General features: G+C 44.4%; 1 pseudogene; it reads right to left on the reverse strand.

The window, feature by feature from the left end:
- Positions 1–12,524, reverse strand: part of LOC111980140 (potassium channel subfamily T member 2-like) — a 78,493-nt pseudogene that overhangs the window by 26,961 nt on the left and 39,008 nt on the right.

Raw genomic sequence — 12,524 nt, forward strand, 5'->3', positions numbered from 1 at the left:
AAGATTTGTGGCCCGTTGTCATGAGAAAAGGGCAACCAGGGGCGCACAAACAACATTGTAAATACCACCAATATTTATATGTTTATTTATCTTCCCCTACTACTCGTACTATAATTGGTAAAACATTGTACATAATATAACACTTGAAATGCCTTTATATTTTTTAAACCTTTGTGAGTGCAATGTTTACTGTTAAATTGTGATATTTTTTGGTTTATGTTGTTTTTGTTTCTTCTCACTTTTATTTATTGCTTATTTCACTTGCTTTGGCCATGTAAACATGTTTCCCATCCCAATAAAGCCACTGAATTGAATTGAGAGAGATACAGAACGAGATGGTGAAGGCGAAAAGTGAAGTCTTTGCCTCCTCATCTTTCTCTCTCCTTTTCCTAACAAGTGCTGCTTGATTGGTGCTTTATGACGGTTTGCTGAACAGGAAAAGGCTTTGTTTCCCAGGAGGCAAAGTGTCCATGCTAATAAAATTACTCCTCCCAGACACGCTGTCAACACAATCTGTCCATCACGGGAGAGCCGGAGAGAATRGAATGGGTATACTGCTWTATACTATCTTGTCTGATAGGAAATGCATAGAATACACCTGCAAAGACTGTCAYAAATCACAGGAGGTGYTCAGGTGGAAAATGAGACAGGCCCTTAATCAAGCAGACCAGAAACTCTGGGGAAATGGCTGTCAGTTCATAGTATGCTGGAACAGAGAAAGACACATATGGGTCTTTCTCTAAACTAGGGTACCAGTGAGGATTTCCTACACTTGACAACTTGTTACAGCTGTTGATAAATCATTGATAATAATYTGTCAATTTTTTTCAAGTCATTACATTAAGATATAAGGGGGATCMCAGCTATACTCAATAAWATTCACCAGTTGATTTAAAACTTATGTTTAACCCTTTATCATGGTTGGTGTCTTGACGGATTTGTCCGAAATCGTGTGACATAAAACMTTACTTTTCTGTCCTTGCATTTATGGAAGTGTAAGATATCGTTATATTATATATTAAGCATTAATCAGTTAAACATTGAACTTGAACCCTSTAAGAATCCTGGATCTGGCTGTCGGACAGTTATTGTATAGAGATCTCAGAAATGCAGTGGAACTACATAACATTTTGTGTCTCCTTATGTCAGGGGGTGAACACAGTTTTCATGGGCACACAAATCCCAAATGATGTGATTGCTAACCGAAAGAGTATTACCTTGATACTGTCATTAACGTGGTTCTTCAATAATTATGAATAACACTTGTTGGATGCACAATGGTTGTCCAGCTGATTAGTTACGCTGCTTTATTTTCACACATCATCATCTGATCCAGGAAGGAATWTTCTGAATGAGAGTCAAGTGATGAACAGCTGTTGTGATCGTGCATGCGATGCAGCAACAGCCCAAGTGCTGGAAAAAAATGTGTTTTGGTGTCTCATTCCTTATGCCGGTGAAGGCAGTTGTTCCTGGATTCATGTTGGATCTAATATCCCTAGTGAATTGATGTTGATCATCTGTTGTTGTCTGCCTGATTCACAGCAGGGTCTCCTTAGATTTAACAGAGAAAACATCAAAGTAATGAGTTCATGTTTTCTGATGGTTTTTGAAAATCTGACATTTCCTCAGTTCTGTGCTTGAAAAGTCCTTGTAATTATTGTAGACAATTTCTAAGTTCTCTTGCTCCCTCATAATTCATTATCTGTGATTTCATTTTTGATCAGTTTTTGTGAGAGATGTGGTCACTTTCGTTTGTTTCCCGCCGCTTCAATTAAAGGGTGTTGCATTGCACTACTCTGTTGCTGTAAAACCATGTGCGGTTATTATGATGACGACAACATCTACTGTTCTCTTCAACTTGACCATACATACAAATCCTTCCATTAAAAAAGGAACCTGGTTATTGGTTACTTTGTCAGTATATAAAAAGCGGTGGTGAGATTGTAATGCTACCGCTATTCATGGATGTATTGTGTGTGCATGCATCCAATTTATTTAGTCAGGCAATGTCCACATTATTCTCACATATTTTATAATGTAATAATAATTTGAATATCAATGCATTTGCAAGGCCTAAAAAAATGCATTATTTTTAGTGGTAATGGTCTACTTTATTGACACTTTTTGCTAGCTTTTTGGGGGGAGGGAGGGTTCTATAGTAGGCCCTATAAGTACAATTATATAACATATACAATTGTATAACATTGAGGTCCATGAAAATTACAATTAAGTACTTGAAAAAGTCCCCGAAAGTCCTTGAATTTGACTTGCCAATGTGTGTATGAACCCTGCTTATTAAAGGAGGTATAGTCCTAGGTCTATGTTGTTGTGTAGGTGGAGTTATGGGCCAAGTTGCATATATGACCTTTTATTCCTCTAAGTACAAATGTGAAACTACATTATTTATTTTTTTAAACCATTTGAAAATATTTATCCCAATGTCACACATTGGCCCCATTATGTATAACACACATGCGCATACTATGCATGCACACGCTCAGCCATCCCAACGAATCCCACACTCAATGCTCTGACCTGCAAACTTGACGTGGAACTTGTTCTCAGGTTTGAGGATCTGGACATACAGGGGGCAGTTTGGGGCAAAGTCTTTCACCGCCCAGGCTCTTAGAATGGTCTGGTGATCCTGGTAGAGAAAAAGAGAGAGTGAGGGAGAAAGTGAGAGAAAGAAAGAGAGCGAGAGAGAGAAAGAGAGGGAGGAAGGGAGGATGGGATAGAGTAGCAAGAAAGAGWCTCAAATCATTAGCAGCACCAGTAGCTCCACCACAGTCACAGATTGTATCTCCTCTATATATAATCCCCCTGATAAGCCTCTTCAACTAGGCTTCAACACGGAGCTTTCAACAGAACTAACCGCCTATAGCCACACCAGAAAGTGAAATTCCCTCAAATTCCCGTAATTATGTCACAGGTGTGAAACAGTGTGTTAAGAACGGCAATGCAGAGAGGAAAATAGGAGGCAGGGTAAAATAAGAAGATAAATAATTGCTGTGAAATAGTTCTTARCATGATCATTTACATTTTTATAAAAATATAGTAGAGGTAAAGAGAGAAAGCTGTGAAGGAGGGAAAGAAGAGTGGAGGACAGGAAAAGAAGGAGGGTGGCGTGGAGATTATAAGTATTAAAAGGAGATTGAGGAACGTACAGCAGCGAAGCGGTCCACCTCGAATCGGTTACTGAGGATAAAACAGGCCTCAGCATCGTCCATCCTACAGCCAGTTAGTAGAGCAGCAGGAGGGGTCAGGCCAAGACAGGACACAGGTCAGATAGAGGCAGGAGGAGGAGAGAGGAACAGGAGATGAAAGGATGAGAGGAGAGAGAGAGGGGGTGGATGTTGTTGTTGTCATGTTTTTGAGAGAGAACAAAGGAGGAACAGGACAATAGAACAATACATTTGTCCTTCAAACACACACTACTTCACTGCGAGTTAMTACCAGGGGAGCAGAAGAGACAAGGAGGAGAAAATACAATCATTTTATTTGCTGTTTTTATTTAACAGCAAATAAAGAGTACTGTACTGCTATCTGCCCTGATAACTGTCAAACATAGCCTATGAGATATGCCCCTGTTGCATGTTTTGGTTTGGGGCCCCTGGAGGGGCGGCAGGTAGCCTAGTGKTTAGAGCGTTGGGCCAGTAACTGAAGGTTGCTAGATCGAATCCCCGAGCTGACAAGGTAAAAATCAGTCGTTCTGCCACCTGAGCAAGGCAGTTAACCTGTTACCCGGCCGCCAAAGATGTTGATTATGGAAACCCGCCGCACCTCTCTGATTCAGATGGGTTGGGTTAAATGCAGAAGACACATTTCAGTTGAATGCATTCAGTTATACAACTGACTAGGTATCCCCCTTCCTTTCCCTTTCACTGTAACATAGCTGTGATTTGGGGCCCCTGTAGCATGGCTGTAATTTGGGGCGCCTGAGTGGGGGCCCGATGCAGGGGACTCACTTGGCCCTCATGAGGTCTTGGTCCTTGAGAGCGGAGCCCTGCAGGTAGATGACCCTCTGAGCCCACAGGGGCACGTGGAGGACCCTCCGCACCTGGACATCCATCTCTGCTGGGCACAGGATCACCACGTAGTAGTCCTATAGACGCACACACACACACACACACACGCACACACACACACACACACACTGGGGTTAATGGGAGGGCAGAGAGGGTCTCACACAAATATTCTCTCACACACTCAGTCAATTATGAAGACACATACACATCCTCACCCAGCTGCTCCTGAAAATAAAACATGTTGTTTGATCTATGCTAATGCTGATTGAATCCCCTGTTTTAACCTCAGCTGCTTCAGCTCCTGGAGAGGATTACAGAGATGTACACACACGCACACACACATGAATACACGCACACACACATTAGTCACATCTCATCTTCCCAATGGAAAACTGTGTAGAATTGCAGGAAATTAACTCTAAAACGTWGCTTTTTTTTCTCTGCTGTCAAGAGGGGAGGGTAGCTAAAGGGGGGACCAACATTTTGCTTACGGCCCCCATAAGGCTAGGGTCGGCTCTGACTGCATGACTGCATGTGTGGATATAGATGTGGGTACGCAGACCAGCGAGTCACTGAGGCCCCTCATGATGAGATCAGATTTTTTKTGGCCCCCACCCSCATCAAAGTTGCCCATCCCTGCCCTAGTTAATGTTTTTTGGAGAGACCTGCAGTCTGGGGTGAGCGAAGAACTCGTTGAGGAAGTCCATGAGGAGGTCTATCTTGAGGCAGCTGACACACAGCACCACATGCTTCTCCGTCTGGGCCCGGTATCGGCTGTAGTTCCCCCCAGACTTCTGGCGCTCCATCCACAGGAAGGCCAGCTGCTCAAAACTACGAGATAAAATTATATAGTCAATTAGTGATGGACAACAGTAGATGGGTTGAGGCAGTGATAGTGAAAGACAATAGGTGTGGAGGTAGTGATAGACAGACAGTAGATGGTTGAGCAGTGATAGATAGACAGTAGTGTGGTTGAGTAGTGATAGTGAAAGACAGTAGGTGGGTTAGGTAGTGATAGACAGACATAGTAGGGTTGAGGTAGTGATAGTGAAAGACAGTAGGTGGGTTGAGGTAGTGATAGACAGACAGTAGTGGGTTGAGTAGATAGACAGACAGTAGATGGTTGAGCAGTGAATAGATAGACAGTAGGTGGGTTGAGGTAGTGATAGTGAAAGACAGTATGGTTGAGGTATATAGACAACAGTAGGTGGGTGAGGTATGGATAGACAGACAGTAGATGGGTTGAGGCAGTGATAATAGACAGTAGGTGGTTGAGTAGGATAGTGAAAGACAGTAGGTGGTTGAGGTAGTGATAGACAGACAGTATTGGTTGAAGGTAGTGATAGACAGACAGTAGTTGGTTGAGGTATGATAGACAGTAGGTGGAGGTAGTGATAGTGACAGACAGTAGGTGGTTTGAGGCAGTGATACTGAAAGACAGTAAGTGGTTTGAGCATGATACTGAAAGACAGTAGGTGGTTTGAGGCAGTGAAAGTGACAGACAGTAGGTGGTTGAGTAGTGATAGTGAAAGACAGTAGGTGGGTTGAGGCAGTGATAGATCACAGTAGGTGTTTGAGGCTGTGATAGTGACAGACAGTAGTGGGTTGAGGCAGTGATAGTGACAGACAGTAGGTGTGTTGAGTAGTAATAGTGAAAGAACAGTATGGTGGGTGAGGTAGTGATAGACAGACAGTAGGTGGGTTGAGTAGTGATAGACAGACACTAGGTGGGTTGAGGTTGTGATAGACAAGACAGTAGGTGGTTGAGGTAGTGATAGACAGACAGTAGGTGGTTGAGGTTTGTATAGACAGACAGTAGGTGGGTTGAGTAGTAATAGACAGTAGGTGGGTTGAGGTAGTGATAGATAGACAGTAGTTGGTTTAGGTAGTGATAGACAGACAGTAGGTGGGTTGAGGTAGTGATAGACAGACAGTAGATGGTTGAGTAGTAATAGACAGTAGTGGGTTGAGGTAGTGATAGATAGACAGTAGGTTTGAGGCAGTGATTGACAGACAGTAGATGGTTGAGGTAGTATAGACAGACAGTAGGTGTTTGAGGAGTGAAAGACAGTAGGTGTGTTGAGGTAGTAATAGTGAAAGACAGTAGGTGGTTTGAGTAGTGTAGACAGACAGTAGAGTGGGTTAGGTAGTGAATTAAATAGTGATAGTAGAGACAACAGAGGTTGAGGTAGTGATAACAGACAGTAGATGGGTTTAATAGTGATAGACAGACAGTAGGGGTTTGGTTACAGCTAATCTTGATTGTTAACTTGACAACATTGGGTAGTGCTAGGTAGACTTCGTATAAGCAGATATGGGTTGAGGCAGTGATAGACAGACAGTAGGTGGGTTGAGAGTGATAGACAACATATGTGAGGTATAGACAGACAGTATGGTTGAAGTAGTGATGAGATACAGACATAGGGTTGAGTAGTGATTGACAGACAGTAGTTGGTTTGAGGCAGTGATAGACAACAGTAGTGGTGAGTAGTGAAGACAACAGTAGTGGGTTGAGATGATAGACAGACAGTAGGTGGGATTGAGGTAGTGATACAACACTGTAGTGTGGGTTGAGTAGTGATAGACAGTAGGTGGGTTAGTAGTATAGACAACATAGGTGGATAGTGATGACACAGTAGGTGGGTTGAGTAGTGATATATAGACAGTAGTGGTTGAGGTAGTATATGTAGACAGTAGGTGGCTTGAGGTAGTGATATATAGACAGTAGGTGGGTTGAGGTTATAGTGAAAGACAGTAGGTGGGTTAGGAGTATAGCAGTGTAGTATGATAGACAGACAGTAGTTTGATAGTGATAATAGACAGTAGGTGGTTTTGATAGTGATAGATAGAATAGTAGTGGTGAGGTAGTGATAGATAGACTAGGTGGGTTGAGTAGTGATATGAAGTGAAAACAGTAGGTGTTGAGGTAGTGATAGACAGACAGTAGTTTGTTGAGGTAGTGATGACAGTATGGTTGAGGTAGTGATAGACATAGTGGGTTGAGTAGTGATAGACGGACAGTAGGTGGTTGAGGTATGATAGACAAACAGTATGGGTGAGGTAGTGATAGGACAGACAGTAGGTTAGGTAGTGACGGACGTGAGGTGGTTGAGTATGATACAGACAGTAGGTGTTGAGGTAGTGATAACAGACAGTAGTGGTTGAGGTATGATACAGTATGTGAGCAGTATAGACGAGGGGTGAGGTATGTAGACACAGAGTGTGATTGATAGACAGACAGTAGTTGGGTTGAGTAGTGATAGACAGACAGTAGTTGTGGGTTGATAGACAGCAGTAGGTAGTGATAATAGTGATAAACAGTTGGTTATATTTGAACCAGGAGGCTGACTGCATGTTAATTGCCTGTGGCATCCCCATGCATCAGACAGGCTTGGCAGGAGCGAACTGGAGGCTCTCCTCTCCCTGTCAGCAAACATGGCTGAAACCCACACACTCAGAGGGGGTGAGGAGGTGTTGGCAGCCAGTAAATGTCAGGTATTTATGATGAAAGACAGGGAGAGGAGTGAGAGGGCTACATGGCTCTGTGTGCCATTTCCTGTCCTGCTCAAACATGCCCCCAGAGCACAACGGCTCACGCACCGCACGCCACGCACCACGCACGCACGCACGCACGCACCAAACACATGCACGCAACACACGCACGCAACACACGCACGCAACACACGCACGCAACACACGCACGCAACACACGCACGCAACACACGCACGCACACAACACACACACACACACAACACACACACACACACACACACACCACACACACACACACACACACACACACACACACACACACACACACACACACACACACACACCACACACACACACACACACACACACACACACACACAACATACATACATACATAATATACATACATAAAAGGTTCCTATTATCACAACTGAAATGACAGTAATGGGACATGGGGAGAGGAAAGAAACATAGGCTGACTGAGACTAGACATATAGACAGATTCACTGAAACAGACACTATCTCTCTCTGTGTAATTTGAATATCTGATGTACAATATTATTGTCAGTCGTATTCCCCCTCAGCCCTAGGCGGGAATACATCAGAGAAATACTGGAAAATAGCACAACGCTATGATCCATAAAAATACAATGAAAACAACAACAACAGCAGCATTTGTGATACGCCTCACCTGTATGGGAAGCACGATGAGCGCCACACAGATCATGATGACACTAGCAGCTGAGAAGGCCAATCTGGGGCGTGACATCACCGAACCCACAGTAGAGAAGGTGACCACGCAAAGTAGAGCGAGTCAAACAGAGTCAGGTTTTTCCTGCTCGCTCTATCTGCTGATCCCACATATAACTGAGGAAGGGGTGTGGAGTGGAGAGAGAGGTGAGTGTGAGGAGGAGGAAGAAGCGGAGGAGAGGGAGGAAGAGGTATAGAGGAGGATGGAGATGGAGGAGGAGGATGTGGAGGAGGAGTGGGAGATGAGAGATGAGACAGAGGTGGTGAGTGGAGGAGGAAGAGAGGAGGAGGAGGAAAAGGAGGAGGAGGGGAAGAGGGACAGGTGAAAGGAGAGTTGTTGAAGAAGAGAAAAGAAAGGATGAGTATGGAGAGTGAAGAGAGATTGACGTAAAGAAGGAAGCGATTAAGGAGAAAGCCAATTATGATGGGGATTGAGAGGTGAGTCAGAGGGGAGGGTGAACAGGAGGAGAGAGAGATGACAGGTGGAAGGAGGAAGTAAGCATGAAGACCAGAGGACCATGTGTGTGTGTGTGTCATGTGTGTGTGTGTGTGTGTGTGTGTGTGTGTGTGTGTGTGTGTGTGTGTGTGTGTGTGTGTGTGTGTGCGTGCGTGCGGTGCGTGCTGCGTGCGTGCGTGCGTGCGTGCGCGTGCGTGCGTCTCTGCGCTGCGTGCGTGCGTGCGTGTGCGTGCGCGTGCGTGCGTAGTGTGTGCGGGCATGCACATCTGTCGACAGTGTGTGCGCAAAGTGTTTGTGCACTGTGTGTATAGACTAGTGTGTGTTACTCAGAGCTGAAGGCCGGCTGGATCAACATTGTGCTGTCAGTAGTGATAAGGTCAGACAGTCTCATCCAGGAAGCTTTTCAGACCTCCAGGACCAATATTACGCTATATCAGCCTGAGCTATTACTCAAAGCTAGCCTCTACCAACCTCTCAATACTGCTACACCACTCCTATACCTGCCATTGGGCTCAAGTAGAGGAAAAACCCCCTCTTCCTCCCAGTGATTGCTAGCAATGATGTTGGTGACCCACCAGGTGAACATGAGCAGACCAGGGTGCAGATGAGGATGAGGACCTGGTTGAACATAGCTGAGTGAGTACGCTGGATGGCCCGGTGGCAGATCATTCTGAAACACAGCAGAGAGACAGAGAGAGACAGAGAGAGAGAGAGAGACAGAGACAGAGACAGAGACAGAGACAGAGACAGAGACGAGACAGAGACAAAGAGAGAGGAGAAAGAGAGAGAGAAGAAGAAGAGAAGAGGAAGGAAAAGAGAAGAGAAGAGGAAAGACGAGAGAGAGAGAGAGAAGAGGAGAGCGAAGAGAGAGAAAGAAGAAGAAGAGAGAGAGATGAGGAGAGAGACAGGAGAGAGGAGAAGAAGGAGAGTAGGAATAGAGGTTACTGAAGGATAGCGGAGGAACCAGGTGGAGAGAGGAGAAGGAGAACCAGCAGAACGAGAGATATATAAGAAAAAGATAGTGTTGTGATGTGGGGAGGATAAGTGCAAAGCCATTGCATCTTCATAATGTCCCAAAAACCAGAGAAGAAAACAAAGATAATTGAGGGACAAGGACAAAAGGAATATGATGTGTATTATACAAGAAAATAATAGAGAATACATGCACTTACATCTGTAAGAATGAGTGGGAGTCAAAACTTGTGGTATAAAGAGGAAGAGAGAACAGTGCAATGTTTTTAAGAGGTGCAGAGATTTAATCTGAAAGAAACAATGGAAGAGWTGAGATAAAGAGACACCTGAGAGAACAGTTGTGAGATGGAGAGATGGAGTGACATAAACTGAGCAATAAATATGTATTTTCTCACTATCATGTTCTSCAAGGCATGTTTGGCCAGCCAGCAGTTGAGAAACACAGGGATGAACAGATTTCTGAGGGAGGGCAAAATCACCTGAAGGAGAAAGAGATTTAGTCTGTGTTTTGGTGAGTGCTAACRGCATTTATTCATCATCATGCCTCATCAAAGGTCCATATCTTTTGTAAGTTTGGTGAGATATTGAAGGGAAAAATAGCCAGTGGGGGAAGGAGCATTTTGCAGCAACAACATAGGGYAGAGKRTYTTACTGAGCACAGTCAWGCAACATCCTATATATTGTATGAAATGTATTCTCTGTACGGGGTTGAAACTACTGTACAACACGATCAAAGAACAAATTGCTCACWAGGCATAATGTTCCATAATGCATGCGTTTGATTGGACTCACAGTGATCACAAAGGGAACCGCACTGATCATCTCCAGGATGAAGGGAACACGCAACACTTGCTCCCAAACGTTGCCCTGGAAACACAACAACACACAGAGGTCAGAGAAACTCCATTGTCATGGCAACTTCGGGGATTACCAGATAAAGTGTTCCTTTGACTGGATTTGTGAATGAGATGGCCACGTTTACCCTGTTGAACACGGACACGGACAAGGGTGCCTCTCCTTTGCTACCTGTTCACTTCCACTTAMAAMGGAGGCATTACTCAGGTTTCAGTCTGTAAGCTTCTTGTACAATTAAGATGTCAAATATCATGTYRCTTTTTTATGTGTTCAGCCACAGCTTGCTTATAGCTAACCGGAGACCTGGTTWGTGTGGGTGGACAGCCAGAGCCAGGCCTTGTGTATGTCCACAGAGATATCGATGAGGTTAAGCATTAAAACCTCCACCTCCTCCTCGCCCCCTGACTGACACTGTAGCAGGCTAGGCAGTGTGAGCCATGGTGTGGCAGCTCCACAGACCAATAGACACGCCACCAGTTTGCTACGTACATCAAAGAGCAGGGATGCTGGGTAACCCTCCATGGGAAGGGATCAGATCACATGCTGCCTCTCTCTGGGGGGGGATTCCTTTATCCCAGTCACTCTCATGCATCATTCAATAGGGAGAGCCTGTTGAGGCTCCTCAAATACAGGGTCGGCCCGAGCCTTTTGGGGGTCTGAAGCGCGATTTGGTTGCCCCCCCCCTCCCCCACCACCTCGTGGGCATTTTAGTGGCCCCCCTCTTGACAGCCCCCCCCTCTTGAATTTAAGTTTTAAAGTTAATTTCCTACAATTAAACACATTTTGACAGGGTGAGTAGATAAAATTGTGCAGTTTTAAAGCAAGCTTTCTGCAATTCTACATATTTTGCCATGGCGCGGAGAGAAGTTTAACAATTTTTATAACACATTTCATGCAATTYTACACATGTYAATGATATCTGAGTGAAAGTGACCAACAAAATCAATGGGGGCCTCTTGGAGGTCAGGGCCACTGGGCACATGCCCTGCGTGCTTGGTCGGTATTCGGCCATKATTATGACTACTACAAGTTTAGATAGCTGGCTAGACTAACTTACCAATCTAACAATCGTTAGCTGACCTGGTGAATTGAGTGACAGTCAGTGACTGACATAACAATWGAAAAACTGCTGATACACAACCACATTTTAATATTGAACCTTGGTTATTCTACTATTCTAMCTCTCAACAGTAATTTGAGACCCCGACTGAGTCCCACCCCCCCAAAACAAATGTGGGTACCGGGGGCCCTAAGCAACCGCTTACGTCACTTATGCCTGGAGATGGCCCTGCTCAGATATATGCTTCATCTAGACTGTATATCAAAGGATATATCAAAGGATCAAATGATGAGATATAAAGTACATTCCCCCAGGACATGTCACATGTAGCTACATAGACATACACAGACTGAGGCTTGTTGTTTTGTGGGGCACCAAAATAGCTATCCATCTCCAGCAGTGTCTGTGAAAGGACTCAGTTTCTGTAATCTCAACACTAAAACACTGTAGAACTCCCATTAAAATACAGTACATGTGTTTTACAGCATTAATGCTGTAGATAGCACTGTATTATGGTAAAATGCTGAAAAAGAATCAATCAATCAATCAAGTTTATTTAAAAAGCCCTTTTTACATCAGCCGATGTCACAAAGTGCTATACAGAAACCTAGTCTAAAACCCCAAACAGCAAGCAATGCAGATGTAGAAGCACGGTGGCTAGGGAAGAAACCTAGAGAGGAACCAGGCTATGAGGGGTGGCCAGTCCTCTTCTGGCTGTGCCGGGTGGAGATTATAACAGTACATGGCCAGGATGTTCAAATGTTCATAGATGACCAGCAGGGTCAAATAACAATAATCACAGTGGTTTGTAGATGGTGCAACAGGTCAGCACCTCAGGAGTGAATGTCAGTTGGCTTTTCATAGCCGATCATTCAGAGTTAGAGACAGCAGGTGCGGTAGAGAGAGAGAGTC

This window comes from Salvelinus sp. IW2-2015, linkage group LG20, assembly GCF_002910315.2.
Source record: "Salvelinus sp. IW2-2015 linkage group LG20, ASM291031v2, whole genome shotgun sequence".
In the NCBI taxonomy this organism is placed as follows: Eukaryota; Metazoa; Chordata; class Actinopteri; order Salmoniformes; family Salmonidae; genus Salvelinus; species Salvelinus sp. IW2-2015.